Genomic DNA, 19,416 nt, shown 5'->3' on the forward strand with positions numbered 1-19,416 from the left:
CTGTTTTGAGACTACTTTCTACTCTCACCTGACTCATCTAACAGCCGTGTTCAGGAGAATACCTTGCAACTCTAAAAGCCTCTCTCAGTGCGGTAATGTACTATCAACCACTTCATTGAAGTTCATTCACTTACCGTCTTGTTACAGCACTTCTGCCTTCTCTCCCCTAACGCTGCCTGTCAGCACTACACAACTCCGCTGCAGCGTGACGTCACTTCCGGTTTCCCCGGCACCAGCTTCAGATCACTGACAAACAGCTCCGGACCAACTCGCACAAGCCTGCCACTAAGACAACTTTCAGGTACCTTTAACTCCTTTACAGTACCGGACAGTATACATTCTGTTCTCTTGCTTGCTACACTGCCTAAGCTGCTTCTTAATATGAACTGTGCCTGTGTTTAATCCACTTTGTGCGGCTGCTTCCTCCTACTGTGCTTCTATGAACTGTTGCTACTCAGGTTTATATATTTGGCTTGTTTGCTATTATCTTGGAACATCTGTGATAACTTCACCTAAAACTCTCCTGCAGATTATTCTGTGAGGTTTGTCATTTCTAACAATCTGAGCATAATCACTTTGACTGAGGAATATCCTTTTCACTCATAGAGGATTTTATCAGTTAAGTGAGACATTCCACATACTTTTAGGTACTGCAGTTGCGTTCCAATCTCCATTCTAAACAGTTTCCTTATAGATATAGCTCTAGACTATATTGTGGAGTTGCCTAAATCTTTAAACAATACCACCATTCTGGTCATTACAGATCTATTCAGCAAGATGGTACATTTTATCCCCACTTCAAAATTGCAATCAGCTGCAGAAACAGTACAATAGTGATGTCAAGAATAGTTCGTCGGCGAATAGTTCCCGGCGAACATAGCATGTTCGCGTCTGCCGCGGTGGGCGAACATATGCGTTGTTCGATCCGCCCCCTATTTGTCATCATTGAGTAAACTTTGACCCTGTACCTAACAGTCAGAAGACACATTACAGCCAATCAGCAGCAGACCCTGTCTCCCAGACCCTCCCACCTCCTGGACAGCATCCATTTTAGATTAATTTGGAAGCTGCATTCTTAGTGAGAGGAGGGACAGTGTAGCTGCTGCTGATTTAATAGGGAAATCGATAGCTAGGCTAGTGTATTCAGTGTCCACTACAGTCCTGAAGGACTCATCTGATCTCTGCTGTAAGGACAGCACCCCAAAAAGCTCTTTTTAGGGCTAGAACATCAGTCTGCTTTTTTTTTTTTTTCCTGTGTAATCTAATTGCAGTTGCCTGCCTGCCAGCGTGTGTGTCAGGCTCACAGCGTATACTGTGTCCACTTGCCCAGTGCCACCACTCATATCTGGTGTAACAGTAGTGTACAATTAAAAAAAAAAACATTTTTTTGACTGTGAAATAATAGCAGACAGCTGCCAGTACCCAATATGGCCGCCAATAAGGCAGATGGGAGGGTTAGAGAGCTGTTTTGGTGGGGATCAGGGAGGTTGTGGGCTAAGGGGGATGCTACACAACAGCATATGTAAATATGCTAAAAAATTTTTAAAAACCTTTTATTTTAGTACTGGCAGACTTTCTGCCAGTACTTAAGATGGCAGGGACAATTGTGGGGTGGGGGAGGGAAGGGAGCTGTTTGGGAGGGATCAGGGGGTCTGATGTGTCAGGTGGGAGGCTGATCTCTGCACTAAAGCTAAAATTAACCCTGCAAGCTCCCTACAAACTACCAAATTAACCCCTTCACTGCTAGCCATAATACACGTGTGATGCGCAGCAGCATTTAGCGGCCTTCTAATTACCAGAAAGCAACGCCAAAGTCATATATGTCTGCTATTTCTGAACAAAGGGGATAGCAGAGAAGCATTTACAACCATTTGTACCATAATTGCACAAGCTGTTTGTAAATAATTTCAGTGAGAAACCTAAAATTGCAAAAAAAAAATTTTTTTTTTTTTTTTAATTTGCTCTCATTTGGCGGTGAAATGGTGGCATAAAATATACCAAAATGGGCCTAGATCTATACTTTGGGTTGTCTACTACACTACACTTAAGCTAAAATTAACTCTACAAGCTGCCTACATGCTCCCTAATTAACCCCTTCACTGCTGGGCATAAAACACGTGTGGTGCGCAGTGTCATTTAGCAGTCTTCTAATTACCAAAAAGTAACGCCAAAGCCATATAAGTCTGCAATTTCTGAACAAAGGGGATCCCAGAGAAGCATTTACAACCATTTATGCCATAATTGCATAAGTTGTTTGTAAATAATTTCTGTGAGAACCCTAAAGTTTGTGAAAAAGTGAACAATTTTTTTTTATTTGATCGCATTTGGCGGTGAAATGGTGGTATGAAATATACCAAAATGGGCCTAGATCAATACTTTGGGTTGTCTACTACACTACACTTAAGCTAAAATTAACTCTACAAGCTCCCTACATGCTCCCTAATTAACCAATTTAGCAGCCTTCTAATTACCAAAAAGCAACACCAAAGTCATATAAGTCTGCTATAATGGCATGTCTGGCACACAGTGTTGGGGCAAGGGTCCATCTCACCACTGATACCTGGTCTGAAAAGCATGGTCAGGGCAGGTATATCACCTACATTGTGCACTGTGAAGCGGGCGTAACCCTTACACTACCTGATCGATACAACATCATACCTGATGTTTTAAAGCACTTTATTCCAAACAATTTAGGAATGTTAGGTGATTTATGCCCTTTATGGATTAAAACCAGACTCTGCATCAACTATGTAATTTTCCATGGGAGTTTTGCCATAGATTCCCCTCCAGCAATCCACAGTCCAAGTGTTAGTCCCCTTGAAACAACTTTTCCATCACTATTGTGGCCAGAAAGAGTCCCTGTGGGTTTTAAAAGTCGCCTGTCTATTGAAGTCTATGGCGGTTCGCCTGGTTCGCCCTTTCGCAAACTTTTGCGGAAGTTTGAGTTCGACATTCGCAAACCCAAATTTTTAGGTTCGCGACATCACTACAGTACAACTATTGATCCAACATGTCATTAAACATCATGGACTTCCTCAGTCCATAACATCCGATCGCAGATCACAATTTACTAGCAAGTTCTGGTCAGAGTTGTGCAAAACCTTAAATATACAAATTAGGCTAAGCACTACCTTCCATCCACAGACAATGGACAAACTGAAAGGAACAATCAATGGTTGGAGCAGTTTCTACGTTGTTTTACTAATGCTAAAGTAAATAATTGGACCTCCCTTCTGCCCTACACAGAGTTCACATACAACAATGCTACTCATACCTCTGCTAAGTTTACACCATTCTATGTGAATTATGAGTTCCATCCTACCTTCCTACTTGATTGAAAGATAGAAAGTGTCTGTCCAGTAGTCAACGATTTAGTAATTTAGTAATTAATTAATTGGCTATCCCAGTCATTCTGGGATACTCTTGTCTTAAATTGCATAATCCCATGATTCATTTCTTGGGAAACTTCTGAGATACAATTCCCTTCAGATTACTGTACCTAAACATGTTTTGCTTCCCATCACATCCTTCATACCACTGAAACTCAGATAACAAAAGAATACTCATATTTTCATGATGTTTTAAACAAAAGAGAGGCTGAAAACCGCCCTCCACATCATAAGTATGACTGTCCCATTGATTTGATTCCAGGAGCAGCCATACCTTGTGGACATGTTTTCCCTCTATCAAAACTTTTATAAAAAATGTATAAAAGACTTTGCTAAATTGTCAAATCCTCTTACTAATCTTACCAAAGTCAATGTCAAATTCATTTGGACTAAACAATCTCAATTAGTCTTTGATGAATTAAAGTCCAAATTCACCACAACTCCAATCCTTACTTTCCCAGATCCGTCACTCCAATACGTATTAGAGGTGGATGCCTCAGACTTCGCTATTGGAGCTGTCTTATCACAAAGATACTCTTTGAAACATCCTCTACATCCTGTAGCATTTTATTCTCGTATCATGAGCACATGCAAATTAAATTATGCAGTTGGTGAAAAGGAGTTACTAGCGATTAAATCATCCTTAGAACATTGGCAGCATCTTCTAGAAGGAACAATCATTCCAATTATGATTTATACAGACCATAGAAATCTGCAGTATTTGAAAACAAACCAAATACTTACATCTAGACAAGTTAGATGGAATCTATACCTCACCAGATTCAACTATTTAATAACTTACAGACCCTCTGCAAAAAATGGGAAAGCAGATGCTCTTTCCAGAATTCATGAAAAGCCCTTAACTTCAAATGGCCTGAAAACAGTTATACCCATAGAAAACATTATTGGCCTAACCCAAGATATTACTTCATTGTTTAAATCTAAACAAGAGAATGATCCAACTTTGCTCATATCAAGTTTAAGTCTTGACATAGATAATTTGTACTATTATGACAAACTACTGTATGTCCCACCTTCTCTAAGAGACATGGTATTAAAAACCCATCATGATAATTCCTTAGCCGGACATCTTGGTTGACAAAAAAGTAAAGATTTGCTTAAAAGGTTCTTCTGGGGGCCAAATCTGGATAAGGATACCACAGATTACATAAGGTCCTGTAAGACCTGCACTGTATAAAAATATAATACCAATCACCCATCTTGTGAAATTCTTTCCTTACCAACTCCTCATCAACCATGGACTAAATCTTTAAAAAATACCACCATTCTGGTTGTTACAGATCTATTCAGCAAGATGGTACATTTTATCCCCACTTCAAAATTGCCCTCAACGGCTGAAACAGTACAACTATTGATCCAACATGTCATTAAACATCATGGACATCCTCAGTCTATAGCATCCGATTGTGGATTTCAGAGTTGTGCAAAACCTTAAATATACTAATTAGGCTCAGCACTTGTTCCATCCACAGATGAATGGACAAACTGAAAGGAACAACCAATTGTTGGAGCAGTTTCTATGTTGTTTTACTAATGCTAAACAAGATAATTGGACCTCACTTCTGCCCTACGCAGAGTTTGCATACAACAGGTTCCATCCTACCTGCTTACTTGATTCAAAGATAGAAAGTGTCTGTCCAGTAGTCAATGATTTAGTATATTCTATTTCTGACACCTTTTCCCTAGTCCAAGAGAACATTATTCATGCAAAACGATACCAGAAAACCTACTATGACAAAAAAAAGGTGAAAGGCACCCTTGTACCCTGTCGGAGATAGGGTATGACTCTCCACCTGCAACTTGAAACCATGTTCCATCCCAAAAGTTTGCTTCACTTTATATCGGTCCCTATGAAATAAAATCTATGGTGAACCAGAACGCTGTCACCCTGAACCTTTCATCAGAATGAGAGTGCATCCCACATTCCATGTTTCTCTGTTGAAACCATACCATCCTACCCATGACTTGGACTGTATCGGGCCACCTGTCTTCACTGATTCAGGGGAGGAGTTTGAAATCCATTCTATATTAAACTCTAGACTGTACAGGGGACAGTTACAGTACCTTATACATTGGAAGGGCTATTCTGCTGAAGATGACTCATGGGAGCCAGCTAGCAATATTTCAGCCCTCAAATTGGCTTCCCAATTTCATAGACGATATCCTGAAAGGCCTAGACCTTCATCCTTGGAGCGGATCTTTGCAGGAGGCATTCTGTCATATACCTTTAATGGGAGGTACCATTTACTTCCTCATCTGTATAAAATTTCCTCCTGCGCTCTAATCACAGCTTAGTATTGAAGCTTAATCATAAGTTTGCATCCTCTGAGCCTTACGGAGTATCTACAGATATCCTGTTCAGCTTTACCTATCCAACTCTCAGTTTTAACATCCTCTGTTAGATCCGGAATCCTCGAGAGCCGTCAATTCCGTTGTGATGTAAGACGTCGACTTTGCACTTTGATCATCTTACCCATAAGTCAGCTTCATCCTCCCTGGATCCTCATTTCAAATATCAGTAAGCAAACTAAACCAGAACTTACTCTTATATGCTATGTACTCAGGATCGCACACTCTGACTTATAGTAGTATCCAGCTTGCGATCATAGCAAGACTCCTCCAGCCATACCGGTCACCTATTTTGCAAAGTGCTCCAAACGTTGACACAGTAAGCTCTTATTTTTTCCTGACTGTTTATAAAACATTACGCATGTTGCAGCTAATTATATGATGAACCAGATGATTACCTGTGCTGAATATACGAGCTGCCACCCTTACAGCAATAGAGGTTAATCACTCAATTCACCTAAAACTAAAGGAGTGAACCTGCTTAGTATGTAATTCACAGATTTATCATAGCTCTAATTGAATCATCCTTGAAGCAGGCTCACTACCACAATATACTACTTATGTTCAATGTATTATTACAAATCCAAAATCTGCAGTTGTGGTTCTAAAACACCGAAGTGTGTGTTCTACCATTTTTGCATTTGCAGAAATCAACTTAAATCCATGTGACATTCTGACAGCATTGGCTCAAACCTGCAAAGCCTTCAAAACCAAATTAAGACTCAAAGGAGGAGAGATTGATTTAATGACAGGCTTAATACGGACCAAAGCCTGTACAAAACAGTGAATATCAGGAAGTTTAGCAATCTTTCTGTGAAATAAAACAGAAAGAGCAGAGATTTGTCCCTTCAAGGAACTTGCAGACAAACCTTTATCCAAACCATCCTGAAGAAACTGTAAAATTCTAGGAATTCTAAAAGAATGCCAGGAGAATTTATGAGAAGAACACCATGAAATAGAAGTCTTCAAAACTCGATAATAAATCTTCCTAGAAACAGATTTATGAGCCTGTAACATAGTATTAATTACTGAGTCAGAGAAACCTCTATGACTAAGCACTTAGCGTTTAATTTTCATACCTTCAAATTTAATGATTTTAGATCCTGATGGAAAAAACGGACCTTGAGACAAAATGTTAGGCCTTAATGGAAGTGGCCAAGGTTGACAACTGGACATTCAGGCAAAATCTGCATACCAGAACCTGTGAGGCCATGCTGGAGCTACCAGCAACACAAATGATTGTTCTGTGATGATCTTGGAAATCACTCTTGGAAGAAGAACCAGAGGCGGGAAGATATAAGCAGGTTGGTAACACCAAGGAAGTGCTAACACATCCACTGCTTCTGCCTGACGAACCCTGGACCTGGACAGGTACCTGGGTAGTTTCTTGTTTAGATGGGAAGCCATCAGATCCATTTCTGGAAGACCCCACATCTGAACAATCTGAGAAAACACATCTAGATGGAGCGACCACTCCCCCGGATGTAAAGTCTGACAGCTGAGATAATCTGCTTCCAAATTGTCTATACCTGGGATATGAACTGCAGAAATTAGACAGGAGTTGGATTCCGCCCAAGCAAGTATCTGAGATGCTTCTTTCACAGCTTGGGGACTGTGAGTCCCACCCTGATGATTGACATATGCCACAGTTGTGATATTGTCTGTCTGAAAACAAATGAATGGTTCTCTCTTCAACAGATGCCATACCTGAAGAGCCCTGAAAATAGGGAGTTCTAAAATATTGATTGTTAATCTCGCCTCTTGAGATTTCCAAACCCCTTGTGCTGTCAGAGATCACCAGACAGCTCCCCAACCTGAAAGACTTGCATCTGTTGTGATCACAGTCCAGGTTGGATGAACAAAATTGGCCCCTTAAACTATACAATGGTGATCTAACCACCAAGTCAAAGAGAGTCGAACATTAGGATTTAAGGATATTAATTGTGATATCTTTGTATAATCCCTGCACCATTGGTTCAGCATACAAAGCTGGAGAGGTCTCATGTGAAAACGGCCAAAAGGGATCGCGTCCGATGCTGCAGTCATGAGACCTAAAACTTTCATGCCCATAGATACTGAAGGGAATGATTGAGACTGAAGGTTCCGACAGGCTGAAACTAATTGTAATCGTCTCTTGTCTGTTAGAGACAGAGTCATGGACACTGAATCTATCTAGAAACCTAAAAAGGTGACCCTTGTCTGAGGAATCAAATAACTTTTCGGTAAATTGATCCTCCAACCATGTCTTTGAAGAAACAACACTAGTTGATTTGTGTGAGATTCTGCAGAATGTAAAGACTGAGCTAGTACCAAGATAAAATCCAAATAAGGAAACACTGCAATACCCCTTTCTCTGATTAAAGAGAGTAGGGCACAGAGAACCTTTGAAAAGATTATTAGAGCTGACGTTAGGCCAAATGGAAGAGCGACAAATTGGTAATGCTTGTCTAGGAAAGGGAACCTCAGAAACTGACAGTGATCTGGATGAATCGGAATATGAAGATATGCATCCTGTAAGTCTATTGTGGACATATAATGACCTTGCTGAAGAAAAGGCAGAATAGTCCTTATAGTCACCATTTTGAAAGCTGACACTCTTACATAATGATTCAAAATTTTCAGATCCAGAACTGGTCTGAATGAATTTTCTGTATTTGGGACAATTAATAGATTTGAATAAAACCCCAGATCCTGTTCCTGAAACGGAAATGGTATAATTACCCCTGAAAGCTCCAGGTCTGAAACACACTTCAGAAAAGCCTGAGTCTTCACTGGATTTGCGGGGATGCGTGAGAGAAAAAATCTTCTCACAGGAGGTCTTACGCTGAATCCTTTTTGGTACCCTTGAGAGACAATACTCTGAATCCATTAATTTTGGACACAATCTGCCCAAATGTCTTGGAAGAATCTTAATCTGCCCCCTACCAGCTGAGCTGGAATGAGGGCCGCACCTTCATGCGAACTTGGGGACTGACTTTGGTTTCTTAAACGGTTTGTATTTACCCCAACTTGAAGAAGGTTTCCAATTGGAACCAGATTCTTTGGGGGAAGGATTAGGTTTCTGCTCCTCAATTTGTCGAAAGGAACGAAAACTATTAGAAGCTTTAGATTTACCCTTAGGTCTTTTATCCTGAGGCAAAAAACTCCCTTCCCTCCAGTGACAGTTGAAATAATCGAATCCAACTGAGAACCAAATAAATTACCTTGGAAAGAAAGAGATAGTAATCTAGACTTAGATACCATGTCAGCGTTCCAATATTTGAGCCACAAAGCTCTTCTAGCTAAAAAAGCTACAGACATAGATTTAACATCAATTTTGATGATATAAAAAAATGGCATCACAGATATAATGTTTAGCATGTTGAAGCAAACGAACAATGCTAGTCAAATCAGGATCCATTTCCTGTTGCGCTAAACTTTCCAACCAAAAAGTTGATGCAGCTGCAACACCAGCCATATAAATGGCAGGCCTGAGAAGATGGACAGAATATAAATAAGCTTTCCTTAGATAAGATTCAAGTTTTCTATCTAAAGGATCTTTAAAAGAAGTACTATCTTCCATAGGAATAGTAGTAAGTTTAGCAAGAGTAGAAATAGCCCCATCAACTTTGGGGATCTTTTCCCAAAACTCCAATCTAACTGAAAAGGATACAATTTTTTAAACCTTGAAGAAGGAATAAAAGAAGTACCAGGCCTATTCCATTCCTTAGAAATCATATCAGAAATAACATCCGGAACTGGAAAAACCTCTGGAGTAACCACAGGAGGTTTATAACCAGAATTTAAATTTTTACTAGTTTTAATATCAAGAGGACTAATTTCCTCAATATCCAATGTAATCAACACCTCTTTTAACAAGGAACGAATATACTCTATTTTAAATAAATAAGTAGATTTGTAAGTGTCAATATCTGAGGACGAATCATCTGAAACAGATAGATTCTCATCAGAGGAGAATAATTCAGTATGTTGTCGGTCATTTGAAATTTCATCAACTTTATGAGAAGTTTTACATTTGTTAGAAGGTGGGATGGCAGACAAAGCCTTCTGAATTGCATTAGCAACAAAATCTTTTATATTCATAGGTATATCATGTACATTAGATGTTGAAGGAACAACAGGCATTGTACTATTACTGATGGACACATTCTCTGCATGTAAATGCTTATCATGATAACTATTACATACCACAGCTGGAGATATAATCTCCACAAATTTACAACAAATGAACTTAGCTTTGGTAGCAGGATTCCAACAGTGGTTTCTGAGACAGGATCAGATTGAGACATTTTGCAAATGTAAGAAAAGAAACAACATATAAAGCAAAATTATCAATTTCTTTATATGGCAGTTTCAGGAATGGGAAAAAATGCAATCAGCATAGCCCTCTTACATAGAAAAAGTCAAGAGGCATATAGGAATAGGGTCTTAAATAATGAAATTATTTGGTGCCAAGTATGATGCACAACATAAATTGAATTTTTTTAGGCGCTAACAACATCCGGAAATGACACACTTGTGTCAATGAAGACACAACCTGTGCAAGAAACTCGGCAAATGCCGGAAATGATGAATTTGCATCATTGGACTACCTTTGCGCCAAAAAAATTATCGTGCCAAGAATGACACAATAAACTTTGGCATTTTGCGACTTCGCAAGCCTTATTTTGCCCGCAAATTTTAATGAAAAAATAATATACCCCAGGTATGAAAAATATTTTCCCAAATATGAAACTGATAGTTTGCAAAAGGAAATATACATAGACCTGACTCATGACAAATATAAGTACAATACATATATTTAGAAATTTATATTAATGCATAAAGTGCCAAACCATAGCTAAGGTGTCTTAAGTATTAAAAACATACTTACCAAAAGACACCCATCCACATATAGCAGATAGCCAAACCAGTACTGAAAAAGTTATCAGTAGAGGTAATGAAATATGAGAGTATATCGTCAATCTGAATAATGGAGGTAGGAGATGAATCTCTATGACCGATAACAGAGAACCTATGAAATAGATCTCCCGATATGGAAAACCATTGCATTCAATAGGTGATACTCCCTTCACAACTCTCTGGCATTCGCTATACTCTGAGAGTAATCAGGCTTCAAAATGCTGAGAAGCGCATATCAACGTAGAATCTAAGCACTAAGTTACTTCACCACCTCCATAGGAGGCAAACTTTGTAAAACTGAATTGTGGGTGTGGTGAGGGGTGTATTTATAGGCATTTTGAGAAACTTTGCCCCTCCTGGTAGGATTGTATATCCCATACGACACTAGCTCTTGGACTCTTGCCAATTACATGAAAGAAACAAATATTTTAGACATACAAGTGTAACCTCTCTCATCTGGATTTTGAAATCTCCAAATATCACAGAGACTAAGAAATTTACAAAAATGCTTAAATCATTTTGCTTCTTTTTTAAGTCTACAGTCATGTCCCCTATTTTGCGAGCTTTGCCTATTGGAAATTACGGTGTCAAAATAAAATCACCTGCCACAACTAAATCATGGTCCATGTATTCTACCAAAATAGTTTGCGATTTATTCCAGAATTCAGGATGTTCTTCATTAGTCCCATAAACATTACATAAAGTCATAATAGAACCATTCAACTCTATTTTTTAGCATAAGATAGCTAGAGTCAGCATCTATCACTGTATTTAAAACCTTGTAAATTAATTTCTTGTTAATTAAGATACTGTACAGTCTTCTTGACCTATCCGGCTTGAACAAATGCAGGATTAGTGACTAGTCATGATTGAATTGAATGTGAACCTGTGATAATGAAGAAGAAGGAACACAGCTTACTGTACTTCCTCCTTATAAAATCTACCAGCAGAGAAACAAGATCCTCTATATACAGACTCAAAATATAAGTTAATGTGCCTTTCAATGATTAAAGCAATTATAGAAAACAATTAAAAAAACAACAAAAAAACGTTTCCATAGGGAATGTATCCAGCAAAAAGTCAGCTTTAGAGGGTATCAGTCTTTTTACTCTTATTCCAAGACAAAAACAGTTTTCAGTACTTTTCCAATTATAATTTAACTCATTTAACAATCCACTATTCTGCTTTAGCTTGACTTGTATTTATACATTCGGTTTGTATTAATCAGCTATTAACGAGACATCTTAGCTGGATAAAATTTTCTTTGCCATGAGACTTCTCACAAACTATAATGTCCAGTACTCTATCTAACATCCAATACTAATATATCAACCAGAAACTATGACAGGCACAGTTCTTATTCAGCCATTTTTTATCAAAAAACTTTCAAACAAACCAGAAATTCCTTCAGTACTACCGACTTTTATTAACAGCCTCTCATCCACTACATAGAAAAGCTTCAACAGTTAAATTTAACTTTACTTGGAATGTTGCTCTTTTATTGTAGTTAGGTGAGCTTTTACAACATTGAAAGTTCGTAAAGTGCAGAATTTTTCACTGGGATTAATCTTACTAGAGATATCACTCTATTATCTATCCCAAGGTCATACACTAAGGGGCCAAATTACCAAGCTCGGAATGGAGCTTGTTGCCCCTGTTTCCATGTGAGCCTTCAGGCTTGCCGGAAACAGCAGTTATGAAGCAGAGTTCTGCTCATAATTTGTCCTCCTGCTCTGAGGCTGCGGACATCAATCTGCCTGATCGTATACAATCGGGCTGATTGACACCCCCTGCTAGCGGCCAATTGACCATGAATCTGCAGGGGTGGCATTGCACAAGCAGTTCATAAGAACTTTATCAATGTGTGGCGGACAAGGTACGCTACATTGTATCATGTCTGTCTGCACTTTAATAAATCGGCACCTAAATCTCGCATACAAGTTTTAAAGCTACTATAACAGCAGGAAAGATTGTAATCCCAAGCTCTTAATTAGCATCCATATAAACTTCAAGATCAAACAAACTGGCAGTCTCTGTAGTAATGCCTTTTCTTGTCATCATATTCTCTCCTGAATACATATAGTTAAATTCAACTTAACTCAGATGTAGTACTTCACAATAAGGTTATGTTTTGTGACTGAAAAAAGCAACTTAAGAGTGTAGACGTCTTCACTGGAATCTGATCTGATTAGATATATCATTCGCATTGACTTCTTCTGTCTCAGACTTAACAGTCATACACTCTATCATCCATCCATATATACTGGCAAGCAAGGAAACTTTGCAAGTGGAACTTTTAGTTGCCAATCTTCAAAATAAAATATTTAGGATACAAACAACTATAGTACTAGACATGTGCACAGCAGAAAAAATAATTTTGGTTCGTTTCAGACCGATTCAGATTTTTTCAAATTTCGTTTTGGATCAATTTGAATTCAGATACATTAGAGTGCATTTGGTTTTTTTTTAGATTCAAATAAATTTGGATGTATTTGGATGTATTTGTTTAGGATTCGATTAGTAAATTTGAAAGTTCGGTATGTGTTATGTTTATTCAGATGGTTCCAAGTTACACAAACAGAATTATTTCACTGTTCTATCTCACTAAATCTCACAAAATTACATTTTTATACTGAATTGTGATTAGTCCATGGCCATTCGAATGTAACAAATAAATCCAAACTAATTTGGATTTATTTGTTACAAATGCATTCGGATTAGTTTAGTTTCGTTGCTAGGGTAATTCGGACATTCAAATCTATTTGAATCTCTGAATATTGCGAATTTGTTCGAATTTTGATTTGGAGCGAAACAAAACGCACATGTCTATATAGTACTTCCATCTTTAAATCATGATCTCTCAGCAACATACATGCATTCTTTCAATGGTCCCTTAATTTAAGTCCAGATACCTCTTTTAACAGTGAAATTGACAGGTAGCGACCAGTGAAAGTGCAGGAGTCTTCACTGGGCCATTTTGTTAGCATATATCAATCACTAGGATGCTCAACATGTACAGATAACACTGCTCCCAGACTTTCAGGCCACACACTTAGTCACTGAATCACCTAAATCATCGTTCATCCCACTATTAAATAAACAGATAAAGGAACAAAAAATGAAGAGACTCTTAGCTTGAATCTGATGACTTATTGTTCCTTTCTGTATTAAATTCTGTCATGACATCAGAGCTCCTGCCATGGAGTAGTTTAAGGCCAATCTTTACTTCCATGGAGAATATCTATCTCACATACATGTAGCCACTCTGGCCGGCGCATCTCCATCTTCATACGTCTTGAGCATAAGCTGGTGTTCACGTCAGCTGTCTCCCTTCACAGCTTGCAACGTGCTGAAAGCCGGAGCTTATGTTCCAGATCTGATAGGGCCTAGGTTGTAGCTTGCGGCATGGAACAAGGGAAACTAGTGCGCTGATCTTTGAGCCCTCTCTCCCGACCCACATCAGAAGTACTTAAAAAAATATATTATTATTATTATTATTATTATTATTATTATTATTATTTCCTTTATCAGATTTGTTTTGCCTGTTCCTTCTAATCCCTATTTTACTTGACACCAACCTACTAGGTTCAAACTTATTTTTAAGAGTAGAGACCCTTTTAAACACACATTCGGGTGATTCTTCTAAGATTTTTTTTTTTTTTTAAATTGAGTCAATTAACAAATTCAACCAATATTTGTTTAGGATTCTCTTAATCTTGTTAAAGTTGCCATTGTATTGAGTATTAAATAAGTTTGTTTTATCCTTCATTTTATTATTATTGTTATTCTTTCTATCCTGTTTCCATTTATCTAAAAAATGGAAACAATGTAAATCACTAGCCCTACAATTGCTATGTTCAACTAAAATCCCTATGATAAAATTTCTCTAAACATCTGGACCTTACTAAAGCTGATTGTTTATAAAATTTAGTGATATTAGTACAATTCAATCTAACACTCTTAATTGACTTAAGAGAAATTCCTTTTCCATTGTAGAAGATGATTACTACGGTAATCAAGGTAACTATTCATGTCAATTTTTTTTAAAAAGGTGACAGATGAAACTAAACCATTTTTTAGACCATCCTAATTGTGAATCTAAAAAATCAATATAATCTATGTTATATTTATACATATACATAAATTATTATTAATTATCCAATTGCCATATAAAAATAAGGTCATCAATGAAACGGCCATAGTACACCAGATTCTCACTATATATTGAGAATGATAAATATAGTTTTGCTCAAACAAACCCGAATATAGGTTGGTTAAACTAGGTGCAAATCTGGTGCATATGGCCATTACCTTGATCTTTAAATAAAAATTATCTAAAAAAATTAAATTATTATGTTCAAGGATATAAAAGATGGCCTCTATAAGGACGTTTGTCTGTACATCAGGCATATATTGATCCTCATTCAGAAAGGTACTGCATTCACACCTAATCTATGGGAAATATTGGGGTTTAATGTGCTTAAATCACATGAACACCACAACTGATAAAGATATGATAATTATCCCCAGCTCCTGCTTACTCCATGGCAGTTAGTAAACTTGACTCTCGCATGGCACTACTGTGTCATATAACTAATAAGGCTAAACTATAAAAACAGCTCCTTGCAGGCTCCCTCCCAGAGTAATTCTTATTGCAGCTGTTTATTAAGGGACCCTTAGTACGCTACTCCACATTTTACCTATGACTATCTAGTATAGACCTTAATGGACTGTACATACAAACCTCCTAGGCACCTACTAGGGACCTCTAAGTACTATTATAATCTGCACGGGAGGCCTGTAAGTATATATATATATATATATATATATATATATTCTTTGGGAAGACCTACTGTACTATTGTAGGTTTGTATAGCTTGACATTACTCAACCAGAGGCTGTTATAGATTATTAACTTGTCTTATACTGTTTTTTAGTCTCCCATACAATTTACACCTGTTATTCATCGTAATATGAGTATGTATATCCTTTAATACTAGATAGATGTTATGTTCTCATTCCCGAACTGTATAACTTGCTGAGATTTACTGTACGTCTGATATTTATAATTTATGATGAAGGCTATGAAGTATGTTATTGTTGTATCTACCTACACAAAGCGCTCAGAAGATTACGGACGCCCCAAGCTCCTGTATATATTTCTAGATAATCTATATTAGGGATATAAAACTAAATGTAAGTTTGAAGGTCACAAAGCTAAAACCCAACATAGATCCAATTCTCAGGATAGGGGAGTATAGTAGTGAGCACAAGAGCGTGAAATATTTGGGAGCTTATATATTCCATAGACTATGCAGACATAGGGGAGGCATATTAATTAGAGATGAGATATACCAGGTTAAGCCCTAAAATTAGATATTAAAGGAAACTATAACTTTCAGTATATATTGAACAGTATATAAGGTCAGGGAGCTTACTAACTAGCCTCAGATTTAAATTATAACGCTGTCTAGAGAGCCACAGGAAATATACATAAACAAACATCTTAATCTTAAACATATACTAGTATTTAGTTAACTTCAAAACTTATAGCTGGCACCCATCATTATTCAGAAGGTAAGCAGGTACCCTGCTCAGCATAGCCTGTAAAGTCATCGAATTACCCAACATCTCTCTTCTGTATCTGTGTGGGTACAAGTGCATCTTTCTTTGCTTCTTATTTCTTTTGAGTACAATCAATACAAATAAGTAATATAAGTTTAAAATACAAGGTGACAACAGTGTCAAGGTCAACGCGTTTCGCCCTTAGGCTTTATCAAGACATGTTTGTCTGTGTCACCTGAAGAAATATTTAAAGGCTAACAACTATTCTGATTGGTTACCCATTATGGTTAATTAAAGGTGGAAAGTGAAGATGTATGGTTCATTAATCTAAGGTGGAATTATCTAGATGTATATTTCCTTGAAGATATATATTATCTCAAAGGTATTTTGAAGAAGTGAACATTTATAACTATTATATATGTGTAGTATTCATCTATATTCCCTCTATATTTCAAATTAAATCAATGCCAGCAACAATTGGTCTCCCCGGTGGATTATAAATATCTTTCTGTATTTTCAGTAGATGGTAGAAATAAGGAACCTTAGGTTTCCTTAAAATTAGGAAATCTATCTCATCTATCTCATCTTTATTAAGAACTTCAGATAGGTATCCTCTATCAATCAATTCAATAAAATATGTTCTATATTCGGTGGTAGGGTCCCTTGGCAACAGAACATAATAGTCTCTGTCATTGAGTATTCTGTTGCCTGAATATATGCTAAATATATTCTGAATATATGTTTCCCTATCTTGTAAAATTATGTCAACCCCCACCCCCTTTCCCATTGCCAACTTGCCTAATAATAATCTTCTCATTATTGGTCAAATAAATTAAAGGCTTCCTTTGTTAGATTTGATCTTCAATGACCAGATCAATGTAGGAATTATCACCCTCATGGGGATAAAAAGTGGTCACTGGTTTCATATATTAAATAATTTAAATTTCTTAATGATTAAATCAAATTATTTCTTAATTCTCAGTGTATTTGAATTCAAGAGGATGGGAAAACAACAATTAATAAATTTCTTTTTAGCAAAAACAAACAACTTCCTGGTAAATCCATTTAAATCAGCAAATAATGAAAATATATCATGAGAGTTGGAGAGGGAAAATAACAATCAAATATTAAGTACTTTCAATTTATTATAACTCAAAGAATGACTGTAAATGTTAAAGGGCCCACTTCTCTAATCTCTCAATGTTTTCTTTTTTGGAGAACTTGGACTTCCTTCTCGAGCCATGTTTGTGTAGGATCTTTTGGATCTTGTTATAATTTTGCATATAGTAATTTATGTTACCTGTTTTATGCTTTCATCTAGTAATATTGCTAAAACCTCTCTTACACTTGCTCATTCAGGTATATAAGGAGAACTATCGGTATCTTTATGGAGATAAACATATTAACTTGTTATACCATTTTAGTCCTTTCTGCACATAAAAACTAGAGACTGTTATGATGTTATATAGCCCTACTATGTAGTTTCAATAAAGTGATATTCCCCCCACCCCCTCAATTTTTAGTATGTATAAATATTATTATATACAATGTAGTTTAATGTTTTATACTTTGTCCGGCATGATGAGTGAGGCCCTTTTACACATGTGCAGCTACATTTTAAGATAGAAGGCCACTGTTTTCTATTAGAGGTATATGTCATAAAGGATGAATCACTTTAGCTCTTCCTGCACATTGTATTAAAGATGACATGATTGGCTATCATTATATTGAGGATACATTGATTGATTATAAGGTAGTTAAAAAATCCAAGGTTATTTTTTGTGACATGAAGCCTGATGAAATGATCATAATTGATTGAGAAAAGTGTTGCATTGCATTATTATTAAATAATTGTATTACTATACATTTGGACTTGGTGGATATTTCGTTTTTGGAGATGCCAAGGACAAAAAGGTGATTGTTTTTGAGGTGTGTGATCTTTCCACTCAGAAGCTGACATAGAACCTGAGATAAGTTGGCTGGTGGACTTCAAACACACCAGCTTACTCTTTTTGGCACCATTGTGAATGATGTAATATCTTTGTGAGTATTCCTCATCTATTTGGTGTTGTGTGACTGTATTCTATGGACCCAAACTATTGCACTATGATTTGTTGTCTTTTTGTTTTCTAAAAAGGACAGGATTGCTAGGTCCAGCCAGCTGGGAGGCTGTTAATCTCTCTAGCCTGCTCTCTTTAGCGCTTAATGAACGGCACTCACTTTGTGAGTAATAATCCATATTCCATATTGTTCAACCCACTATTAGTGTTGTATTGCACTAGGAAATGACCTTGTTTCTTTTATCTTTCAAACAGTTAACAGAGTAGTTGTATAATGGGTGTATAATTCTAGTGGGTTAATTGTGTTAGGGTGTTTAGGGGTAGCTGTTAGGGGGATTAGCAATAGGGGCATTTTTCAAAAGGAGTTTGTGGAGGTTTCAAGGTTAATAGGGAAACTGAGGGCATAAGTAAGGAAATAATGTTGGGGGTTTAATTATTTAGTGTGCCTTTGCTAGGCATTGTGCTGATGCAAACGACTTTGGTTGCTCTTCCGCAATGCATATTACTTATGGAATTATCACAAGACACAAAATATTAACCAACTACTTGTAATTTCAGCATAAAAAAGAAGAAATATAGATTTTCACAGGTGTTATTACAGCTCCATATTATTTACATTTTGTGCTACACTTGCTATTTAAAATACTTTACTAACTATGCAAAAAATATATAGCTTTTAAAAGATTCACTTACAGTTCTTACATTTTATGCCTCTTTAATTTAACTATGTGAAACACTTATATTTGAATATATTAACTTCCTTACCATATTTCTGTAAAATAATTATCAGCTAGATTACGAGTTTTTAGTTAGTATGAGTGAAAAAACAGCATTAAGGCTCTTTTTCACTACCGCTGGTATTACGAGTCTTGCAGGTTCAGGGGCACAGCACACTTTTTTAGCCTTAACGCAACGTAATTACCGCAGTTTTCAAAAAGTCCTTTTTCAATGGGACTTCCATTGTGCCGGTATTACGAGTCTGCCTGGGAACCCAAAAAGTGAGCGGTACACCCTATACCGTCAAGATCGATACAGTAAACTGAAAGTCAGTAGTTATAGGTTTAACGCTACAAAGCTGTACCATAAAAATCATAACTAAAGTGCTAAAAAGTACACTAACACCAATAAAC

The sequence above is a fragment of the Bombina bombina genome, chromosome 5, assembly GCF_027579735.1.
Source record: "Bombina bombina isolate aBomBom1 chromosome 5, aBomBom1.pri, whole genome shotgun sequence".
In the NCBI taxonomy this organism is placed as follows: Eukaryota; Metazoa; Chordata; class Amphibia; order Anura; family Bombinatoridae; genus Bombina; species Bombina bombina.